At 45.4% G+C, this 22,475-nt stretch overlaps 1 protein-coding gene across 2 annotated transcripts in view; it reads left to right on the forward strand.

Moving 5' to 3' along the window:
- The window catches only part of PAG1 (phosphoprotein membrane anchor with glycosphingolipid microdomains 1), a 602,401-nt gene that overhangs the window by 213,215 nt on the left and 366,711 nt on the right, over positions 1-22,475 (forward strand). For both annotated transcript variants that reach the window (XM_085605365.1, XM_085605366.1), the window contains one exon: positions 10,478-10,540. The gene's annotated coding sequence lies outside the window, so the exon portion shown is untranslated. The remainder of the gene's footprint in view (positions 1-10,477; positions 10,541-22,475) is intronic.

Genomic DNA, 22,475 nt, shown 5'->3' on the forward strand with positions numbered 1-22,475 from the left:
ATGTAGTTACTCACACATGTACCACTGAGATATACATTCACTCACTAACATACCCATACACACACTCACCCACCCATACAGTCCATCACAGATGCAGTCTTGAAACCATGCACCCAGTGAATCACCCACTCACACATCTATGCACAGAGACACACACACCCCACCCACACAAACACTCAGGCATCCATACACATACTCAGACAACAAATCAATAACTCATATATACACTCATGTAGTTATTCACAAACCGATGCAGCCGCTTACACACCAACAGACAGACGGATACAGATATTCACACAGTTTAGTCACTAACCCATGCATTCAGTAAGATACGTTTAATCACTCACTTATAGAGTCACTCACGAACCTGCTAAATCATCCATTCAGACACTTATACACACTCTCATTCTTCAATACGCCTTTCCCTATATATATTAAACATATTTAAACTTTACAGAAACACAGTCACTGGATGGTGTCATCAGTGATGTCATCAGTGATGTCATTTGAGATGTCATCAGTGATGTCACTGACTATGTCATGAGTGATGTAATATGTGACGTCTTCAGCAGTGCATTGCGGGGGCGCAAGTTACAGTTAGCTGAACTAACTATAACGGGGGAATTTCACGGGTTTTGTATGAGTGAAATGTCCAACTAACTATAACGCCCCTGAAACCTATGGTTTTTTCATTGAATTTCTAAGGTTTTTTAAATGCCAATTTCTAAATATAACATGCCTGAAACCTATGGTTTTTTCAGTGAATATATATATATATATATATATATATATATATATATATATATACACGTATATACATACATACATACATACATAGATATGTACCCACACCCAGTTTTGTGTGGACAGTCCCAGTGTTTGTGATGTGGCCCCCTACCGGTAGTAGAAGGGCACTGGCGGGCACTGCCGTAATTGCCGTCCAAGGTCCCACAGCTAATGATCACAGGCACTGAGCAGCTCCCAGTAGGTAAGGGTGTCCCATGGGTGAGGACAGTGTGAGGGAATGGGCTCACCTAGTGCATCAGTGCTGTGGGGTATGCAGATCAGCAGCTTCCCAGGTGCTGGCTACATGAACCTCTTCAGGCCCATAAAATTGCTCGCCCCAGAAAGAAAGGTCAGCGGATGATGCACTTAAAGGTAGAATTTTTTTTTTTTTTTGTTGCAGATTTTATATCGCGCGAACTCGACCCGAAGGTATTGGAGCGCTTTACATGAGCACCGGTTACGTTATCCATTCAGACACGGGGAGATTAAGTGATTTGCCCAGAATCACAGGATGTGGATGCGAGCCAGAGGCTCGAACCCTGGTTTCCAGCATCAAAGCAGTCTAGCCGACGGACCACATCCTCTCCCCAGAGTGATAGACGGCAGCCTAAAGCACCTGAGATGTTGCTCCTCACTTAGCTCCTTGTGTGGCAGAGTGAGATGCTTCTCCTCATTGGCTCCTTGTGTTGCGGAGTGAGACGCTGCTCCTCATTAGCTCCTTGTGTGGTGGAGTGAGACCCTGCTCCTCATTGGCTCCTTGTGTGGTGGAGTGAGACACTGCTCCTCATTGGCTCCTTATGTGGTGGAGTGCTGAAACTCGGTATCCATGAGCCATGGAGTCTCCGGCTTTACGGCACGCTCCACACTCATTGTTCTCCATCAATCCTCACAGCTCAGTGAAAACTCTACGGAAGGTAGTAAATAAGCAGTAACACGGGTGCAACAGATGTTTACCAAAACATGTAAACATCCACAAAATGCCATGGACTGATCCCAAAATATGAGCCAAGCTATCAGCAATGGCTAAAGAAGGTGTTTCCAAACAAGTGAGTTAGCGATGCCAATAGGTATAGTTTTAAAGTTTTAACAGGCAAATACAAGCATGCCCAAGTACTCATTCGTACACATTTGTGTTTGCATTCTGGGCACATACTCAACTGCTGGTAGGAAAGAGGAATGTGGTTAGCAGGTAATCGAAAGCAGTGTTGAAGGATAGTAGTGATCAGTTGTCTGGAGGGTATTAGTAATCAGGTGGTAGGGGGTAAGCTGAACAAGTGATGGGAGGCCTGTGGTGAGTAGATGGTTGGAGAGTAGGGTAAAAACAAAATAATAGAGTGGCATGAGCGGGGAGCAGGTGGTGGGAGGGTGGCAGCAGTGATTGGCTGGCAGAAGATTAGCAGTGTCTAGATAGTATTAGTAAGTGGTTGGTGGGAACGTACTAATTAGCTGAGCCGGTGGTAAGAGTATAATAATGAGCAGCTGGTAGGGCAATAGAGGTGAGCAGGTGTTGGGCAGCTAAGGTGAGTAGGATGGTAGGACATTTTATGTGGGCATGAGGTAGAATAGGGCTGAACAGGTGATAGGAGGGTAGAGATAATTATGTGATAGAAGTGTAGCTGGTAGTCACAGAACAAAAGTAGAGACCATATGATATGAGGGTAGCTGTAATGGGAGACTAAGGTGGTGAGCAGGTGGTACGAAGGTGGTGGTGAGCAGGTGGTACGAAGGTAGTGGTGAGCAGATATTAGAAAGGTAAGTAGATGGTGGTGAGCAGGTGGTGAAAAAGCAGCATGCATCAGTGAGTAAGTGGTAGTTCAGTATTAGCGGTCAGCAGTTTGTAGGTAGTAGTGAACTGTGAGGTTAGAGATATCCGGTGATGTGAGGGTGTCAGCATTGTGAAAGTATTAGTGGTTTGAAGGCGATATGAAAATGACAGTGGTGAGCGGATATTTGATGGGTAGATGTGAGAAGCTGATATCGTTTGAGATGTACAAATGGACAGAAAGCAAGAAGCATAGAGTGTTTAGTGCGTGGTAGTGTAAATTTAGTGGTGGGCAGTTTGCAACAGGTACCGTTGAGTGGGTGGCTAGAATGCAGCACTCTGTGGCATTTGCATGTGAAAGGAAGACACTAAGGTGAGAGCAAGTACTTTAAATGTAGTGAACAGAACAGGTCCTTACCAGCACAGTACAACCTGCTGCTGCATTTCGCCAGCATAGGTCACACTAGGCCCTCAGCCCTCGCTCCCTCTGAAACAATGCCCATCTATGCACCATGCGGGGTCTTGCCCGCCATCTGCAGCTGTTACAGGTTACATGATTAGACTTGTAGCCAGTCCCATCGCCTGCGCTGGAACACCCTAGTACCAGGGACACTGTCTACAACAATAACCCAAGCATAGCACATATTCAACTGTGTGTAAGTCTTTATTTTTCAAGTGTGCTAAGTTTCTGGACTGAAGGAGCCATGACCCTTCACACTCGCACATAAATTCCTGATTATACAGTTAGCTCAGGTATGTGACCCCTTTTGTGTTGTGAAATATATTTCGGCCCACATGACATTAATATGCACCATTGGCCCATTTTTGATGTGGGTGGATGAGATATATATGTGTGTTGAGGGACAGGCGATGACCAATCTGCCTCCTCCCTGTGGTGAAGACACGATCCTTTGGGAGGAGGGGAGTTTCCTCCACTGTTGGGTCACTTGGGGAGCTGCAACTGTAGATACAGCTGTGAAACTAGTCACCGCCTGGAGAGATGCTGGAGACAACGCAGAAAAAAACTTGCAGAAAAACCTGGGTCTCCTCCTCTTTGTCACTGAGTCCCAGAACAGCAGATTCAAGGTAGCACCACTCAGTACTACACAAAGCCTGGAGCACCAGCTCCTGTGTGCCATGAGCTGTGTCTTCCGGAAGAGATCACCCTCTGTTCTGGAAGTAGGATGGTCTCTTCCAGTGCACGGACAGTGATGGGCAGGCACAGTAAGAGATGTATAGCCCACCCTGAGAACTTCTATCATTTAAATCCACTGCTGACAGCAGTGCTTACACCACCAGTGTCTCTGCTTTCACTGCACCATGCCCCCCCCTGCACATCACGCTCCATGAAGTCTGATAGCTGCTTGCAATCTTTATGAAGCGGGTGTGTAGGGCTTTTTGGTGAACAACTTTTGATCCATCATCAATGTAAGTGACCGCTTCTACAAAAAATGTATGTATACACATTGGCAAAATTATGTGGGCTTGGCCCAGAACTGGTGAGCCATCTTATCTAGTCAATACCTGAAGGAGTCAGGCAAATTAGACACTTGCTGCCAGGGGCTGAATCGGGCCTACCTAAGGTTCCTTTCTTCAGTTGTATGCCACACAGCTGAAGCAGTCTGCAAGCAAACCTAACAAGCATTAGCATAGCCAATAGGTCTCGCCTTTGAGACCTTATAAGTGTTTAGCCATGCAACAGTTGCATAACTAAATACTTATAAGGTCCCAAAAGCAAGACCTATTGGCTATGCAAAGGGGCTGTGCGGCCGCGAAAGTAAAAGTGATTGCGATCACGATCAAACATCAAAGCGGCCGTGCGGCCGCTAAAGTGAAAGTAATCGCGGTAAAGCGCGGCGCGCGCGCCCGCGCACATGCTCTGTAGCTCCAGGCTGGCCAGAGCCCTCTCAATAAGTCTCGCCAGACCAGCGCATGCGCTGGGTCAGGCGAGACCTAAAAACGGACCAACCGCTTCCAGTATAGATCAAAACAATGATCAACACATATGTTTATCCACAAACATTGTGGACTTCAGGTTCTCAGTGCTACGTGAGGAGGGAACTAGGAGTGTAGTAGAAGGTGCCTCAATGCGTTAATTTTAGTACCCCAATGAGTGCATCCATTTGACCCTAATAAACGTGAGAGCCTGGCGTTCCATGCACACTGTCTCCATAACGTTTACAACAGTTGTCATTTAACGATTCATTGGTGTAGAATACACAGTCCCCCCTTAATAACACCTGAGTGTTAAATTTTCTGAGCTGTTTTCAAACAGTGATCTTGTTCTCCTGATGTCCACTTTCTTCCATATGACCTTTATCTGGACCTGACTAGCTCGGAGCAATTTATAGTGATTTTCACCTTCAGGTAAGACAATTTTTTGGAGATAAGTTTTTTATGTTGTATTTTATTTGTCGTCTGTCGACCCATCCTCACCACCCCCACGCTCACCCATTCCTACCTGCACCGGCCGTCACTGGCCAGCAAAATCAGGGACTGCCCCGGGCGGCAAAAGCTCTAGCTACGCCTGAAGGCAGACAGTACATGGATGCTGAAGTATTTGCAGCACAATTTTTTTCTGTGCTTTGACCTTACTTTTTTTGCTGAAGAGGATCTATAAAACAGCTCCAGTGTAGATAATAGCATAGCTAACATAGATTCACGATGCAAAATCCTGGTGTCTGTTTCTTTGATGCTTGGTTTCCCTTTCATTAGCCTGAGACTTGGTGCACAACAGTCTCTTGCAGTGCTTAATTTGCAAAACAAATAAGCGCCAGGGCCCAAAGTTTTGCTCAGAAGCCAAATACCAGGGTTTAGCCATCTTGATTCAACCTTATGTCTTTTTAATCCACCAGCAGGCACTCCTTGCCTCTTTATCTTACTCTTTCAGGTTAATTTTTCGCCTCTGTTTTCTCCTTTTATCACTGTTTATTATCTACCTCCTTTTCCTATGTTTTTTTTTCTCTGTAGCTTTCGAGTCAAAGTTTGTTGAGGAAAAATAAGTGCTGGATCACAAAAATGAGTGACTATGGGCCTTAACTGCAACCATCTGCTCCAAGTAAGCACTGTCTCTTAGCGTGCTAAAAATGTATTGTGGTGCCTGGTCATGTGTGAAGATGGAACTTTCTGCACCGATCACTCCACAGTTGTCTCTGGGTCATGCCCCTATGGTGCTCCTTTCACCCTTCCTCCCCCTGCCGGTCACCCATCCAGGCTACTGTCCTCTGCCAGATGCGGAGTGTCACTGATACCGTGATCTTACCCCCGCAACAACTGCTTAACTGTTTCCAACGTTTAAAATGAAAATGTCATAAAGTTGCCCACATTGTGTCTCTGTAGATTGTGCTCCGATCATGTGACAAATTCAGCAACAAACAAAGAGAGGCCCAATGGGGTCCCTGAGCAAACTGAGGTTGACCGGAGGACTCCTCCCGGGGCTTTCAGCTGGTGCAGACCACTCAGTGGGGGTCCTTGGATGGGGCTAGTTTTAAGTTTACACTGGGGATGAAAGAAAGGGTGAGCCAATTTGGCTGTTAGTATACCTGGAGAGCCAGTAGGAGATTTTTGTGAAGTTCCTCCCACCTTGCCCTTATGCTGAATAATATTTTTTGAGGGTTAGTTGATTTTTACCTTAGATTATTCTATTATGTGTTTTTGTTTTGCGTGTGACAGATATATACAAGAGATTTTAACCCCGCCTATTGCTTGCTATTCATTGGCATCATTGACACTCTTATTTGCTGCCTCTTAAATGGACAGTGCATGCCCGGTTCACTTCCTCTTCTTTCGAGAGGAGCATGGACTGAGTACTGATTACTTTATCTTTATCAGTGTACTTCCGCTGCTCATACTGTGAAGGAAGTTCTATTTTTCCTTTTCTTTATTATTCCTCATGTGTTGTTGCTTCTTTCCTCCGACTCTTGTTGTCAGTGTTGCTTTTAACTCCCTCCCCTTTGTCCACCTTGCTTTCAAACACCCTCAGTCCCCTCTTGCCTGTCTTGCTTTTAAACCCTCTCTCTCCCCTGTTCTGTGTTTGTTTTAAGCTCCTTCCCCCATCGTCTGTTTCTTTTAACCCCTCCACCTTGTTTGTGTTGCTTTTAACCCCCTTTACCTCCATGTCTGTGTGACTTTTACCCTCCCATCCCTTGTCCGTGGTGCTTTTAACCCCCTGCCAACCACCATTACAAAACAAAGTGCTATGACTTGGCCAGCACTGCCACATCACAGCACTTTTTTATCGTCCCATTGCCTAAGTTGTCTGTGCTACTAATCCTCACTCCTGGTGTCTGTGTTGTCCACCTCCGCACGCCATATGAAAACAAAATCGATATGACATGGCCAGCTACTGCTACAACATGGCTAAACCAATAGCTCTTGCATAGGCAAGACATATTGGCTTTGCCAATACGTGTTTTAGAGTTGAGATGGGGAGAATGCTGGTGTTTTGGGGTAATTTGTCAGGCTGGGGTTATCTTTTCAGGTTATTGTAGTAGGCTAGCAATATTTTTTTTAATGTGGTTTGCTTTGATAGAGTAAATCTAATTGCGTCCTGTTATTTCTATGGTTTTGAAAGTTTTGCACTTGGCTGCTGGAAGAACAAATGTTGTTTATGATGGCAAGAAAACAACTGAATCTTCTGGCTCCCTCACCCCATCCATTCCACCACCATCAGCCAAATGACAATTCTCAGGACGGACTGACCATAGAATTTCTGGAGTCAGCTCTGTCTTCATCTCCCAATACTTTCGTTTCTTGGGCTAAACACTCCAGAGTCTAACTCAACATGCTGCTCTACCTTGATCCTCTCATGAGCTTCCTAAAGACCCCATTTCACCTCACTCACCTTTAGGGCCATTAATCCACCACGATGTACTTTTTCCTATGAATGCCAAGTGACAATATTGCCCTACATTCTACAGCCAGTAAATGATCAACCTACAGCAATAATCAATCTACAACATCATAGGGCACTATCCTACCGCACTGTATTAAGTCGATGAGTCATTATCCCGCCAGACTACATGATATCCTTGAGGCACTTCACCTTAATGGTGCTAAGCTATTTCCATGCTTCTTAAGGCTTAGTAATACATCACACTGCATTTTAGGGACATTAACCTACTACACAGAATATTATGTATGATAATTCACCACTGTGCACCATATGCGTCACCGGAATACTAAACCACTGCACGAAATCCTAGACATACCCATTGCCTCACGGCATTGCATCCGATTGATTTAAACCCACCACACCACACTGCACTGTATCTTAGGGACACTAACCTGCTAGCCTACATTGCACGAAAAGGGCACTGAACCAACAAATTGCCCTACATCCTAGCAACACTAACTCGCCACATTGTTCTTAATGTTAAGAGCTTTAGCACATAAGATTGCACTGTACATTAGTGCACACTAACTTGCTACACTCTGCTCCATACTAAAGACACCATCCAATCACACAGCATTGCCTCCTAGAGATATTAGCTCACTACACTATACTGCACTGTATCCTGGAGACAATACTCTACAACAATGCAGCACAACTAGCCAACACCCTGACCTACTTGCTGTGAACGCTGACCTATTGCGGTCTTGCCATGTCTGTGGCTTCATCCATAAGCCACTGGAAGGAATGTTCATGAACCCCGCATTGCAGAACCACACTATTTCACGGAAGCAGTTTGAGTGCGTAGTGCTGTGCAATGAGTGCATATTAAATGCATGTGGTGGGTGTTTGTGTGCCTATGAGTGGTACAGTACTGGATGGATACAGTGCTGTGCAGTGTGTATCCTTGATGCATGCACTGGGTTTATATGTGCCTGTGAATGGTACAATACATGGAAGGCCCAGTGTTCCTTTCTGGGAGACCAAGGCCTGCATGGTGAAACATGAGGAGGCAGAGAAATCCCCCCTCCCACCACCGAAATCCAGGTGCTCTGGTCACTCCCATGGATTGTGTTGTCGCACTATCAGCTTTGGAGTCACTCCAGCTGTGAGTGCTGCTTTCAAGACCCAGGTTCTAAATCACATTTGGTGTCTTGAAGTGGACTTTAAGAAGGGGAGCTTGAGACCCCAAAACTTGTCTTCTGTCAAGCAGCTAGACGAGCTGTGTGGGGAGGGGAAGCTCAGCAAGTCTTCTCCCTGTGACCAGGAATGGGGGGAAAGGCCTACTAGTCTCCCTGCTGGGTGAGGGGACATTGTTTTACTTTTCATTACATAATTGTAAATTACATAGCACTAATTTATTTTTCCTGTGTGAAACTGTTCAAGTACGAAATGCTGTGTCACCCATTAGGTCGTGTACATCATATATAAAACTGGTAATAAGTAAATAAATATAGAGTGTTTAATTTGTTCCTGTCTCTCCTCTGGCAGATCTTAAGATATCTTGCAAAGATGCTAAGTTTAACGTCAGCTTCTCTGCATTCTCACTCGATAGAGAACTGATAATTATGGCCCTGATTCACAGACCGAGTGATGGAGTTCCTCTCTCGCTCTCTTTCTCACGCTCTTTCTCACTCCCACTCTTACTCTCTCTCTCTCTCTCTCTCTCTCTCTCTCTCTCTCTCTCTCTCTCTATCTTTCTGTCTCCTTGACTCCCACTAATAGGTGTTTTATTCTGTCGGCCCTCTCTCCCCCTCACAGAAATTGCCACCTAAACCCTCTCAATTCTATTTCATGACCTCTGCCACTCCCTGCTTCTTTGCTGTCTGGAAGCCTCCTTGCCTGTCCAGCCTCTTCTGTTCTTACCTTCTTGTCCAGCCCCAGATGCCTAAAGCTGGCTACCCATAATGCACGGCCAGTCAGTTTATAGAGGAGCATTCTTTTCACAAAGCTCCTCCCTCATTCTGTTTCTTTCTGGTTCCCACTTCTTACTTCCCTCTTACATTGCCCTTCCTTTCTGCTCCTTGTGCTAACCCAGCACTCTTGAGATGACCTCTAAGTTGCATTAAGCACTTTATTATCAAGCACCATCTTATTTTTTCTGGTATAGGTATAATAGTTTATATAGTGCTAAATACCATAGTTGTTGCCATTTCTAAGCAGTGGAAATAAAGGGTGTTACTATTGTCTAAATTATTGGCACTCAGTGTATCGACCCTCTAAAGATAGAAGGCTGAGATGGCCAAAAATACTAATAATTATAGTGTGCAGAATATAGCTTCCAGATCCGGTGTGGAAACTCTTTTACCTGCAAATTATTGTGTAAACCCAGTAGCTGGAGTAGTGCCAGACGCCTACTTAGCCAAATCATTTTACTATCTTTGCCTTTAACTCCAGTTCTGGATGTCCATTTGATTGAATGTGTGTGCTGGTGAGTGCCTGCTTAGAGCCACTGATGCGCAACACACACCCATCCACTCAATGGCTCTGACTTGGTGGGTAAAGGGCTGCTAGTTTTGTTGTGTCTGGTACAGCTCTGATCCCTTTCAAATCCCAGAAATGCTCAAGTTCCCTAATTCAATAATAGTTTGTTGTAGGGCGAGGACTTGTCCTGGTATGGATCCTTCACAACTATTCCAAGTCCCTTGGAGGTGGCCATCGTAGGAGCCCCAGGTGCCTTGATGACCGTGCTATTGGGAGACCGGCTGGCCTGCTGCCCTGGTGCTGCTGACAGTGGTCCCAGGGATCCGGTTATCTGAAATAGTAATATATATTTCAAATATTAGAATGAAATCTGGCAGTAACAAAGATCAAGCCATCCACATTGGCCCCCGTTGATGGTAACGAGAACTGTTCACCCTGCATTGGCTTCGGTAGAGTTACTGCCCAGGACATATGCACAGCTCCCATGACGTGTGGCGCTCCTTTATGTGTGCAGTGGTTCAGCAATCTAAGATATAAGGAATGCATAAGCAGTGACGCGGCTGTGTAGGTTCTCCTGGAATTAATGCCCAATGTTGTGTTCTTGTCTCTCACAGAATATTCTTCGAGGAATCCTTAGCATCCGGCGAGCCAGCTGGACCGCAGCGCCGGACTGGAAGGTAATTATGTGCCCTGCATGTCTCATTGCTTTTTTTATTGTTTGGCATAGTTGGCTTGTTTGCTGTGTTTCTCTACAGTCCGGAATGTTGATTATAATGTAGTGCGCGCCATCATTGCAAACATAGTAGGATTACCACATGGCCCCTTGATTTAATGACATATTGTATTTAACCTCTCTGTCCTGATGCAAGAAGCCAAAAGAGAAAACGTGTGATCATGGTTTGCCCGCCTAAACTTTCGCAGTGAAATTGTGCACATCACCTGAAAGTAGACCCCATTGTGTGGACCGTGGTACTCTATGTTTTTCAGGAGTAAGACATGTTTACACAAGAAACAAAAGATGAATGCAGCCTGGAGTAAGCGCTTTGCTGTGTGCCATGAACTCAACGCATGTGTGCTCCTCCACGGTACACAAGACATCGCTCCACGCTCTAATAAAGCCCAGCCTCCTGCTTGTTGAGAGACAGCCCTCCAAACTGCAGCTTTTAATATGCGCACTCTTCAAAACCGTCGTGTGCGATGCTTCAGGAAATCTATTCTGGTCACTACAGTTGCAATGGTGCAGAAACTTGAATTAATGAATGAATGAATAGAGGGTTTTTAAAGCGCAGACTTAGCCCAAGGGCATCAAGGCGCTGAAACTTTCATCTACTTCCGCCGAACTGGGCTCAAAAAGCGACCTATATTTTCTCAGCCCCTGTGCGTGTACTACTCGACACCTTTTCACAAGAGGACCGAGAGCTGGGTTGTCATAGAGGTAAAGGGTTATGTTGTTGGTATTTGTCTCATTAGTGTGGCTTCATAGACCCCCAAGGATATTGCGGCACAGTTAGCAAATTTAGCGGCAAAAATATGGAAATTTAGCGGCACAAATATTGAAATTTAGCTGCACAAATATGGAAATTTTGCGGCATTTTTGCGGCACTTTATTGACTCATAATCATTTATTTTCAGCATGATATAAATGGAAACTGTTTTAGCACAGTATTCCACTTTGCAATAGGCATGTTTAAAGTGTCTGCAGCTCTACGGAAGCACAGCTCCAGTCCTAACCTCGTGGGAGGGAGCTGTATATCTCCTTGGGATGTTCTAGTGCCCATGTATGCACCCCGGCCGGGGCACCGCTGTCTCCCGGATCTGTGAGGCAACACACCTCTTCCTCAGGCACCCTAGGGCGCAGGATTGTAGTGGCTGATCCTAATAACTGAGACAGGCTGCATACGGACGTCACCTCCTGCTTACCTGGTCCAGTCCTCATAGGTCGACTTGAGCATACACCTAACACCCTGGTACTATTCCTTGTGCATAATACACAGAGGCATCTTAAAACCTAAGAGGAAGATGTCAGTGTAAAGCAGAATACCAAGTTGCAATCAATTGCACCTGCTGGGTCTTTTACAGTAAGCCACAAAGGAACACACCAGCTATCACTCAGGACTGGCTAAAACCTCCTAGAACCGTACTGCCTGCATTCTTCTGACATGACAGCATTCAGTGGGAGTGGGGCTTGGAAGTGTCTTCGTATGCACACCATCATCCACAGAGCACAAGCACTAGAGGAGCGAACTAAAGATCTGTAGAAAAGTGAGCTGCAAAGCAAGTAATACGGAATTTAACACATCATTGCATTATATATATTTTATCAGTCAGTCAGTCAAAAAGCTTTATTATCGGTTAAAAACCATAAAAGCGAAGAATACATAATTACATAAGACAACCAATTGATCACCAATGAGCAGCAATACAAAGTGTACATGATTAAACAATACACCTCGAACAATAAATAGTATTTAAAATAATAAAAACAGATCAAAACAGGCCACTCAAAGTGGTATTAAAATTCCCTAGTAAATGCAGAAGGGTACTGACAGTTAAACAGTTAGTGAAGCTTTCGCCTTAAGTTTGGCTCCTCTAGAGCACCACATAGAGAACAAGAATCTGGAGGTCGCAAACACAGTCAACGGGGTAGAGTCATATTTCCGCAATCTAAACACAACCCTGTAATCCCTGAAGCCCCTGGACTTGCATAACTGTAAGATATATATTTTATAAAGTATGTGTATCTGCTTGATGAGCTTTTACATCTGTACGTTTGCCTGCACTAAGTCCCAAGTCAAAAGTAAAGGTATCACATGTGTGTGTCTGTGCGCGTGTGTGTGCACATGAGTGTGTGTTTGTTTGTTGCACACAACTACTCTTTTTAAAAAAAAAACCTCTGTGAATCAGGTCCACACATTACTCCGACAGGTTACATTTCTAAATATATTTACCTACTAGGCGAGTTGTTTTTTCCCCACTGATAGTGTCTTGATGAACTGTGTAGAAAGAATTTAAATCTACCCATTTACTGCATGAGAAGCAGTGCAAAAAATTGGGACACATGTGATATGGTCGGAGGTCCACAGGCACAGTTGTTTGAGCTGTGTCTGATTTATTTTGTTTCAGCAGCTTACATATTACACACCTTTGCATTTACAGTAAAATAAATATATGTATGTGTGTGTGTGTATATATATATATATATATATATATATATATATATATATATATATATATATATATATATATATACACACACATGTATGTTTTTATATGTATATACACATGTATGTTTTTATATGTATATATATTTGTGTGTGTGTGTGTGTGTGTGTAGTTAAGGTACTTAGAGGTGGATTTAATAATATTAATTGTATACTTACCTTTATACACTTACATTCACATTAATGTGGTATTCAATATTCTTTCTATGATATTTTTGTAGCACAATATTTTTGTTGTCAATATTGTGATATACAGTACATTTACCCTGGCAGGCTGCTTATAGTGTCTGCCTATGTGTTTCCAATTTCGCACTATGGGAAGTAACTACAGTAGCTACCATTACTGCGTGATTCCAGTAAATGCAGTGCTGGTCAGTGCTGTGTGGATTATAGAGGGACCTTCTCAACCAGATTGCTCATTAACTTAAACAGCAGCATTCTACCCTCATCTGTCTACACACCACTACATGCCTAGGTGCAGTGACCTAAGACAAGATAACAGTGCCACTCTGTTCACTCACTCACGACAACAAAACACTTTTTAACCCCTTCGCTGCGGCGCGAATTCCGCCGCGGCGCTGGGGGGGTGCGGGGTGAGCACGGCGCCACCATGCTCGTGACGGAACCACGCCGTCATGAGTCACGGGCGAGCTGTGCTCATGATGGCGTGGTTCCGTCACGACTCCGCCCACTCTCTATTTCGCCCGCACAGGCGGGGAATCAGTGCCGCGTGGGAGGAGCGGCCGCAGCATGACGGAACCACGCCGTCATGAGCACACGCCGCCCGTGGCTCATGATGGCGTGGTTCCGTCATGCGCACGTAAGGGGTTAAATATGCCACAGTCTTGTTTAACACTCTTCCAGCCAATCACTCCCCCACGATGTAGGGTGCTAAGTGTCCGAAATTGTGTTTACGTGCCTCGCCAGTCATATGATGCACTATATAAATGTAATTACAATACAATTCAGTACAATGAATTTCTTAGAAACATTTGAAAAATAAGTTGCAAACTTTACTCAAATCCCCAAATATGCAAGAGTGACTGTGTTTCTTCACTTTTACAGAAATTGCATATTTATTTATTTATTATGTCATCAGATTATTCCTGTCATAGGAATTCATGCAGCCCACTGTTAAGGATATTGGCTGTTTTTTGTGGGAGGAAATCTTTTCTCTTAGCAAACAAGCAGCAAGCCGTCTGTAAGATTAGTTGCCAAGGGAGATATGTTAAAATCCCTATTTATTGATTGTTGCTGCTCTCTGCTGCAAGATAGAATACATTCTATAATGTCCTTTTAACTGTTCAGAGGCACAGCATGGTACCCCTATGCTCTCTGGAGTGTTCTGTGAGTGGGCCCTTGTCCCTAAGAAATCATCAGCCTATAAATAAACAGCTGAAATACGTTTTGTGCCAGGTTGGCTATTTTATTTAATAAGGAACAGTAAATGCACTTTTATTGATACTGTATGTTCCTATCTTGATTTAGTGAAATTTAAGTGAAATTCAAATATATTGTAGATGCTGAATTAAATAGCTACTGTGATGTACTGGACCCTTTAACTTGTTAAAGCCTGCTTCATTCGCTCACTAAACCTTTTGTATCCACCCCTCCTTAGTGCTGTGATCAGTCCGATATGTCTAGTTATGTGACTTCAGCAAATAGACAGACTGCATTTAGCTTTTGGTGGTCATGCATTACAGAGATTGAGGGGTCTGGGGTGAGTGTGCTGCGTTATGGCACATTATATGTGGTGTTGAAAATGTTTATACGAGCTTGAAGCAGTCACAGGAGGTGTGGTCAATTGTAAGGCTTGTCAAATACATTTGTTTAATATTGGATGTAGTGGATGTCATGATGGTATGGGTGCCTGTGAGTTTATGGTGTTGTGTGCAGTGTAATTCCTCTTAAGCACTAGTATTGAGGTCTACAGTCGTTGTGTGCAGAGGTATCATGCATGTAATGGTACATGCAGGGACTAGTGTTGAGGTCTGCAGTCGCTGTGTGCAGAGGTATCATGAAGGTTGTGAAAAGCTGGCCTGATATATGAGGTCCACTGATGTAAGTGGCACTTGCACCAGTCCAGACAACCTTTTTGGTGATTTAGGAGGTCTCAGGCAACCTTAGAAAAGCTATCCAAGTGATAGTTGTGGAGAGAAGCCTTCAGGCTTAGTCTTAAAGAAGTGTAAAGCAGCTTGTTTTACCAGAGTATATTCTTATAGTATAGATTAAATAAAAAAGAACCACACAAAGTGTTTATAAAAATATGTATTTATTATATAACACTTTCTAGTATGTTACAGTATTCACGACTTGAGTCAGAACAATGTTGAGAGGATGTAGAATTGCTGGGGACCCACAGAACCACCCAAGGTAAGTAGATAAGGACCCCACGGAGAGCGTGTACAGTGTGTCTATGTGAAAGTCGTGGTTGGATTTTTAAAGATTAGGGACCTTTCCCAGTAGACTCTGAAGAAACCCCGTGGAAGACAGAAGGTTGGAGAGCCACTCCATCCGTGGATACCATGGTACCCAAGTTACCTATCCCAGGGGAGCCGGGTGCATAGGTGTGAAGTGGCGTCGGAAACCACTGTCAAACCCAATGGCGGACCTCAGGAAAGTATCGCTCCTGGAAAAGGAGAAAGTGTCTGGAGGAATCCAAACGTGGATTCTTGAAGAGGAGTACCTGAAAGCAGAGGGGACAGTGTCTATGTCACTCAGGATTGACCAGGAGACTTGAAAGACGGATGCCCTCTGATGTCGGGTGCTTCAGGAAGGATGACGGTGACCTTGACTCTGCAGCTGCGAGGATTAGGTTACGCTGAGAATGACCAGGACCCGGATACGAGCCGTCCCACGAAGGATGTTGAGTGCTGAGGGTTTGATGTCCGGTGGGAGCACTAACAAGCCTCGGCAAAGGAAACCCATGCAAGAAGTTATGAAGGTGTATGGTTGGGACCAGCAAGGTGCAGGAGACTTACCACAAGCAGGGAAGTCAGGGAAGGCCCTGAGCACTCAAGGGAGCCCAAGGAAAACAAAGATGACCCTCAATTGGACCCGCAGGCCGGAGGCACAGGTATCGCAAGAGGACGTCGAGTAGCTCACCAAAACGGTGCCCAAGAGGCGATGTGGCTGAAGATCTTGGTGGGAGAAGTTGCCGGAGGTTGGGACTACTTGGAGCCCAATGCACTTGTTGCAGAGTTGCCAACAAGCATATGCACTTGCAAAAGTACGCGATGCACAGGAGTTCGGTTAATGCCCCCCCACGAGGTATACTCACCTCATACTTGGGCCTCGGGAAACGTAGATACCCACCAACTGTGTTGTTGAACCCTTCGGAGTCCGCAGGAGCTCGGAATCAGCAGACCGGTCAGCAGTATTAAGGTGCCTACGAATGTAGGGGAGTGACTCCTTCACTCCAAGTGAGATTACTTTGGTTGTCCTTGATACTTCACAGGCCTTGGAAGGTTCCTGTATGATGCACAGGCACAGATGATGCAGCAGACTGGAAGGGAGACAAAGTCAGGCCCAAACAAAGTCCACTGAAGTCCAGAGTCCCAGACGGTAGAAGTGTAGTGGTGTCTGATCTGAATCTTATCCCACAACGAATCTAGGGACCTACACGCATGTAAGCCCTTAAGTACCCTAGGAAAAGGGTTGGGAAGATTCAGGGGACCCTCCTAGGGGAACGTCTGGACAGGGGGGAGGTTACTCCCATGTTGTTTGTCCAATTTTGCACCAGAGCGGGAGCCACGGCTCCCATGACTGGTTTGAACTGGACTATGCACAGGGACACTAGATGTGCCCCTCACGCAGACTTTCAGGCGCTGTCAAGCGCACCCACCCAGCCCTAATACACTAAATCCTGTCTGGGAGGTGGTCACACCTCCCTGTGACAGGATGCTTATTGTTCTGCCTTCCGCTGCTCGAGCTTGGCTCAGCAGCAAGAGGGCAGAAATGTGTCTCTGGTTGTCCGCAACCATTTTGTGCTGTCCTGGATTAGAAGGCTGGTACTGGGAACACCGAGAGTCTAACAGAGGGTTCTTCCAGTATTTGGAATCATACTGTGGTGGTATGATTTCAACATGTTTGATACCAAACATGATATAATTAGTTGCAGCCGTTTTCTAGATGGTCATCGTGTGGTCACGCAATGCCTCTCTATATATTATATGGCTGCTTCACTGACAACCCGGGAGAATGGACTCCGTAGGCGGCAGGGGCAGCCTCTCACTTAGAACCAAGCGCCCTGCCCATAGTATTGTGAAGGCCTGCTATAGGGGTGACTTATAGGTTTTAGGTGCAGTGACCATTAGATATAGTAAACCTATATCTTTAGTTAGTGCTGCATGCACCAACTTACACAGGCTGCAATCGCAGGCCTGTAGTTCCATTTTGAATGGTCTCTTTTGGGTGGTATAATGCATGCTTCAGCCCGTGGAAAACCTCTGGGGTACCTATGCCCTGGGTATAAAGGTACCATATACTAGGGACTGACAAGGGTACCCCAGTATCCAATCTAGGATGTACCTAGGTACTGAACACAATAGTGTAGGGAGAAAGCAGATAGACTGGGGTCCTGATTAGCAGGATCCCAGCCAGACTAGTCAAAAGCAGCATCACATCAAGAAAAAGTGGGGGTAACCATAAGAAGCAGATCCTACTTTCCTACACAGGTTATGGTACATGCAGGGACTAGTGTTGGATTGGCTTGGTATTGCTTTAGTGCTGACTGTACCTCGTGAGGCGTAGCGCAGTTTCCGGGTGGATTATGATGGACTTTTGGAAATCTATAGATGAGGAAATAGATCTGCAGAAGCAGATGGAGGCTATTTGGAACAAAAATGAAAGGGCAAATTATCTAGGAAAATAACAAGACACAAGTTATTTCAAGCCCTCTGAGACCCCCGTACAGACATGAAACACACTACAGTTTATCATTAAAAACAGCTCGGTGCATGCGGTCCTCCTGAAGAGCACCTGTGAACAGGGCCGGCTTTAGCGCTGGTGGCGCCCGGCGTAACAATCTTTTCTGGCACCCCCCATGACGTCTTCATCAGATTTCCTCACTACCACCCAGCAAAAGTGCCCCTCATCTCTCTATAGCCCCTCTCTCAAATACATTTCTTTTGTTTTAAACCACTGCTAAAGGCTGGCTTTGCTGATCTACTCAGCTATCCACATAAAATACAGATCTGTTCTTTGCAGCAGGCATATTAACCCTCTATGCTACTTTATAGCGAGCCAAAACTGCCACTAGACAAAACTTCAATCTCTCTCTATAGCAAGAACATTAATCACAAGTTATCTTGACATTTTTATTGCTGCCTGAAAGCTGGATGCCAAAGATCTCTGCAGCAGGTGCGTTTAAATCTTAAGTTATGCTAAACACAGCTCACCCTTCCCCTCCACCCTCAGGTCAATGAACCCCTCGAGGTCAGCACCCAGTGCAGCCGCACCAGTCGCACTCCCCTAAAGCTGGCTCTGCCTGAGAATGTTTATCAAAGACTTTACAACAGGTGTTTGGTGGCTGTGATCCATTTAGGTATTGAGGAGTGACGTGTACAATAAAAACATAACTCTACTGCTGAACCTGCCATTTAAGCACAGCATAGAGATTGTGTGGGACTGTGGCAAGAAAAGGGAGGTGGGCGCCTGTTCCTCGTGACCACATACCCAGGAGGTCGGAGTAGGGCATTTCACTTTGAACCAGCAACTGATGTATACTTCTGGCCTTCCAATTTGGGCGCACCCTGTGACCCTGGGTGAAATCCTATTTGTCTGATCACTCTACAGTTCCTGTCCTTTAATTAACTGTTCATGGTGAGCAATGATGGTACATTGTCAACTTAAGATGGTGTGATATCGTGCCATATATGTGGCGTAGGTACACGAGCACTATAAAAGAGCAGGGAAATCAATGTGAACATAGATACAATTGTGCGATGCACTTCAATCTTTAATCTAGAGGGATACAGGATGTAGTATGAGCCTATATGGCAGCACATACACACCTATGGAAGGAGAAGTGCAATTAGCAAAGCTGCTTAGAAGGCTTCGATCCATGCCTCTGCCTTAGAGCATCAGGCCGTCTAGTTAGGTCTCGCCTGACCCAGCGCATGCGCTGGTCTGGCGAGACTTATTGAGAGGGCTCCAAAACGTGCTACCAGGCCAGCCTAGAGCTACAGTGCATGTGCGCGGGCGCGCGCGCTTGACCGCGATTACTTTCACTTTCACTGCCGCTTTGATGTTTGATCGCGATCACTTTCACTTTCGTGGCCGCACGGCCGCTTGGCATAGCCAATAGGTCTCGCTTTTGGGACCTTATAAGTATTTAGTTATGCAACTGTTGCATGGCTAAACACTGATAAGGTCCCAAAGGCGAGACCTATTGGCTATGCCAATGCTTGTTTTTAGGCTGGCCCTAAGTCGGTGCACGTTCCCGAGGTCGCCATGTGAGGCAAGCATTGCGAGATCCAGTCCCAGTAAGTGGCATATTTTACATCCGTGGGAATACACGGAGATCAGCGGCGTATTGGGAATGTACACTTTGGAGATGACTTATCTCCTCTGGAAATACTCTTTTTCTGCAGACAGGACATTCCTGGAGTCAGCTGCTGCAAGGCAGGAAGTAGACCATCTGTGAAAGGGGACATCTCTCACGAGAAACGCACACACTCCGATGATATCAGGTTTTACTGCATCTCTGGAAGTAATTCAGATTGCATCTCCTAACTCCGACAGGGCAGGGGCGGACAGTGGAAGGGAGTCTGTTAATGCAATGAGGCATACATCCATGAAGGCAGTTTGTGTGTCGAAGTCTCCACTGGGACAACCTCTTTAAACGAAAGCAGTGTCTTCTGTAGAATCCGGACTGTTTTAAATCGTGACAGAGATTTACAATGTTCGTAGGAATGGAAACAAGCTGGCTCAACGCACTGAGGACGCCTGTGCCCATTTATTCCTATTGGATATTGAGAAGAGTCAAAAATGCCATATAGGGTCTGCGTGCCAAAGGGGTGTCAAGGCTGAGACGGGTGTTGGATAGTCAAAAAGGATACTTCAAAGTCAGGTTTTCAGTGTCTAGTGAAATGGCTAACAATGGCGCCACTGAGGTATCCAAGTGAAGAGGTCAGCAGGGCTACAGCATCACTGCAGACCTCCGAATGTCAGTGGGCGGGGGGGGGGGGGGTTATCTGTGGCAGAAAGGAAGTAGATTCATTGGGTTCGCTCAGGCAGATCGTTAGTTATTTTCATAGCAAATCCAATGAGGTTTTGTAGAGTCTTAAAATAGACCCTACACAGCACTGCATGGGACAAAGAGAAAGAAAGGCTAGTTAGTAAAAAGAAAAGAGTCTCTTTTTCATTTTCCTCAATTCATAATAGTCATGTAGCTGACAGATTGGCAATGAAGGCCATTTTATACTTTTGCTTCCTGGAAAATAAGCTCCTCCCACTTACTCCCAACCTCACTCCAGGGAATGAGTAATCCTATCAGAGAATTGCAGTATCTGATGGGCCTGCATACCTCAACTTTGTCTTTAAGGAATCCAGTGGTACTGACCTCGGAACTGGTTCTACTTTGAAAATATACGCTTTCATTAACAACCAGTGTAACTGACTCAAGACAGCAAACATTTGCAATCTTCTCGGGGTGCCACAAGGGTCCTGGCTGCTCGGATCTGAATCGCCTGCAGCCGATGGTCCCGTCCCGTGGCTGGTATTAGATTATCCGAGTTTAGCTCACACAATAACCAAGACTAGACTAGCATAGCTGGCTGATATTGGTAATAATAGGGACAAGCTATAGGCGGCAGGTGGAGCAGCTATCCTCTACCCTCACTTCTTGTGTTATAAGAAGGGTGGAATCCAGGAAAGGCCCGAAGCCTTGACCAAGGGTAGCGTAGCAGTGATCCTAAACTCTATGGGAATCAACAGGTACAGATTCCTAACTCCTTCCAGTGGTGAGGTACTGCACAGAGAATGAACTTGGGCTTTGCATCCTTCATCCAGTCTAGGCAGATGCAATCCTGAATACCAGCATACATGGAGTGGAAACTGTTGATGGAGATGAAATCGCTGGACAGTCTCATAACTGTGTAGTTAGCATGCGTATGAAACTAGACCTAGATGGCTGGTGTATGGCCTACATTAAACATTTTTGGTGACAAGCAGAAGCACAGTAGGGCACCACAAGTAACTGGAGCCCACTGGATTTCAGGCCACCCAAATGGCTCACCTTCAACAATGATCTAAAAAGGAAACAGTCAGTCCCTGACCACTTTGTAGAACCCCACTAGCCTCAAACGCTGCAGAGGTGTATGTAACTCGGTGAGAGCGGACTCTCTGCCCCTATGTGGTCAGACCATTATTGCATGCCATTGAAGATTGCCATGATTTATATTGCGTGCTCCTGAAGCTGAATAACAGTTACCTGTACCAAGGTTTTCATTGGTAATTGCTTGAGTGCAAATGCTGATCCTAGGTTTTGATTTGTAACTAAAGACGTAATCCAGGCTCTTTCCAGCATATCATGTGGCCCTGGAAAGTGCCACGCATTGCGGGTTAGTTCAACACATTTTAGAGTGTTTCCCCGCATTGCTGCACTAAAATTAACAGTCCTGTATTTATAGCCACTCTGCAAGTTGCTTTGCTTTCAGTGCAGAATGTGTATTGTCAGCGCAGGCATTGTAAACCGAGTCTGAGAAGCGGTGACTGTGGTTATTACGGAAACCTCGCCTGGGCCCGGCTTGGTAAAATTTACATAATTTTTTCCTCTGGTTCCTCACTGTCCGTGGACAGCACAAAGCATGCAGTTGTCATGGACATGAGACTCTTTCCAGCCCAACCAGGATGTCGCCATATGACCCCGGAAACGTAATCATATCAGTGGCTCATAAGTGACCTTCTGAGCAGCATGCAGCACCACTCCAAGAACGAGCTTTGGAGCTGCGTCCGGCAGCACCCAGGACTGGCTGGAGTCTTGCCAAGGACCTATCACTACCAGGCCTGAGACGTCCCAGGTTCTCAGTGTCATGCTCAGCCCTCTTTGCTCCAGGTCGAAAGATTGCTGTGACTGAGAGCAGTGTCTCAGTGTCCGCTGAGCCGGCACATCTAAATGCAGCCGGGAGTGTGGGCCAGTGCAGCCCTGAAGGTAATCCTGGTCAAGGACATTTCTTCTTTACATTTCATGTCTAACTTCATATTGCATTCCCTTAAATGCTGACAGCAGCTATCACTGATCCCATTCCGCACATGGCCTGATCTATGGTCTGGCACCTAAATTGGCAATATGTTTTACACAGACGGAGTCTACCGGCCTTGCACTTCTAACAAATGACACTAAATCACAAAAGAAAGTTGTATGAAAACATCCAAGTAAGTATCAGTC

This window comes from Triturus cristatus, chromosome 5_1, assembly GCF_964204655.1.
Source record: "Triturus cristatus chromosome 5_1, aTriCri1.1, whole genome shotgun sequence".
NCBI classification, from domain to species: domain Eukaryota; kingdom Metazoa; phylum Chordata; class Amphibia; order Caudata; family Salamandridae; genus Triturus; species Triturus cristatus.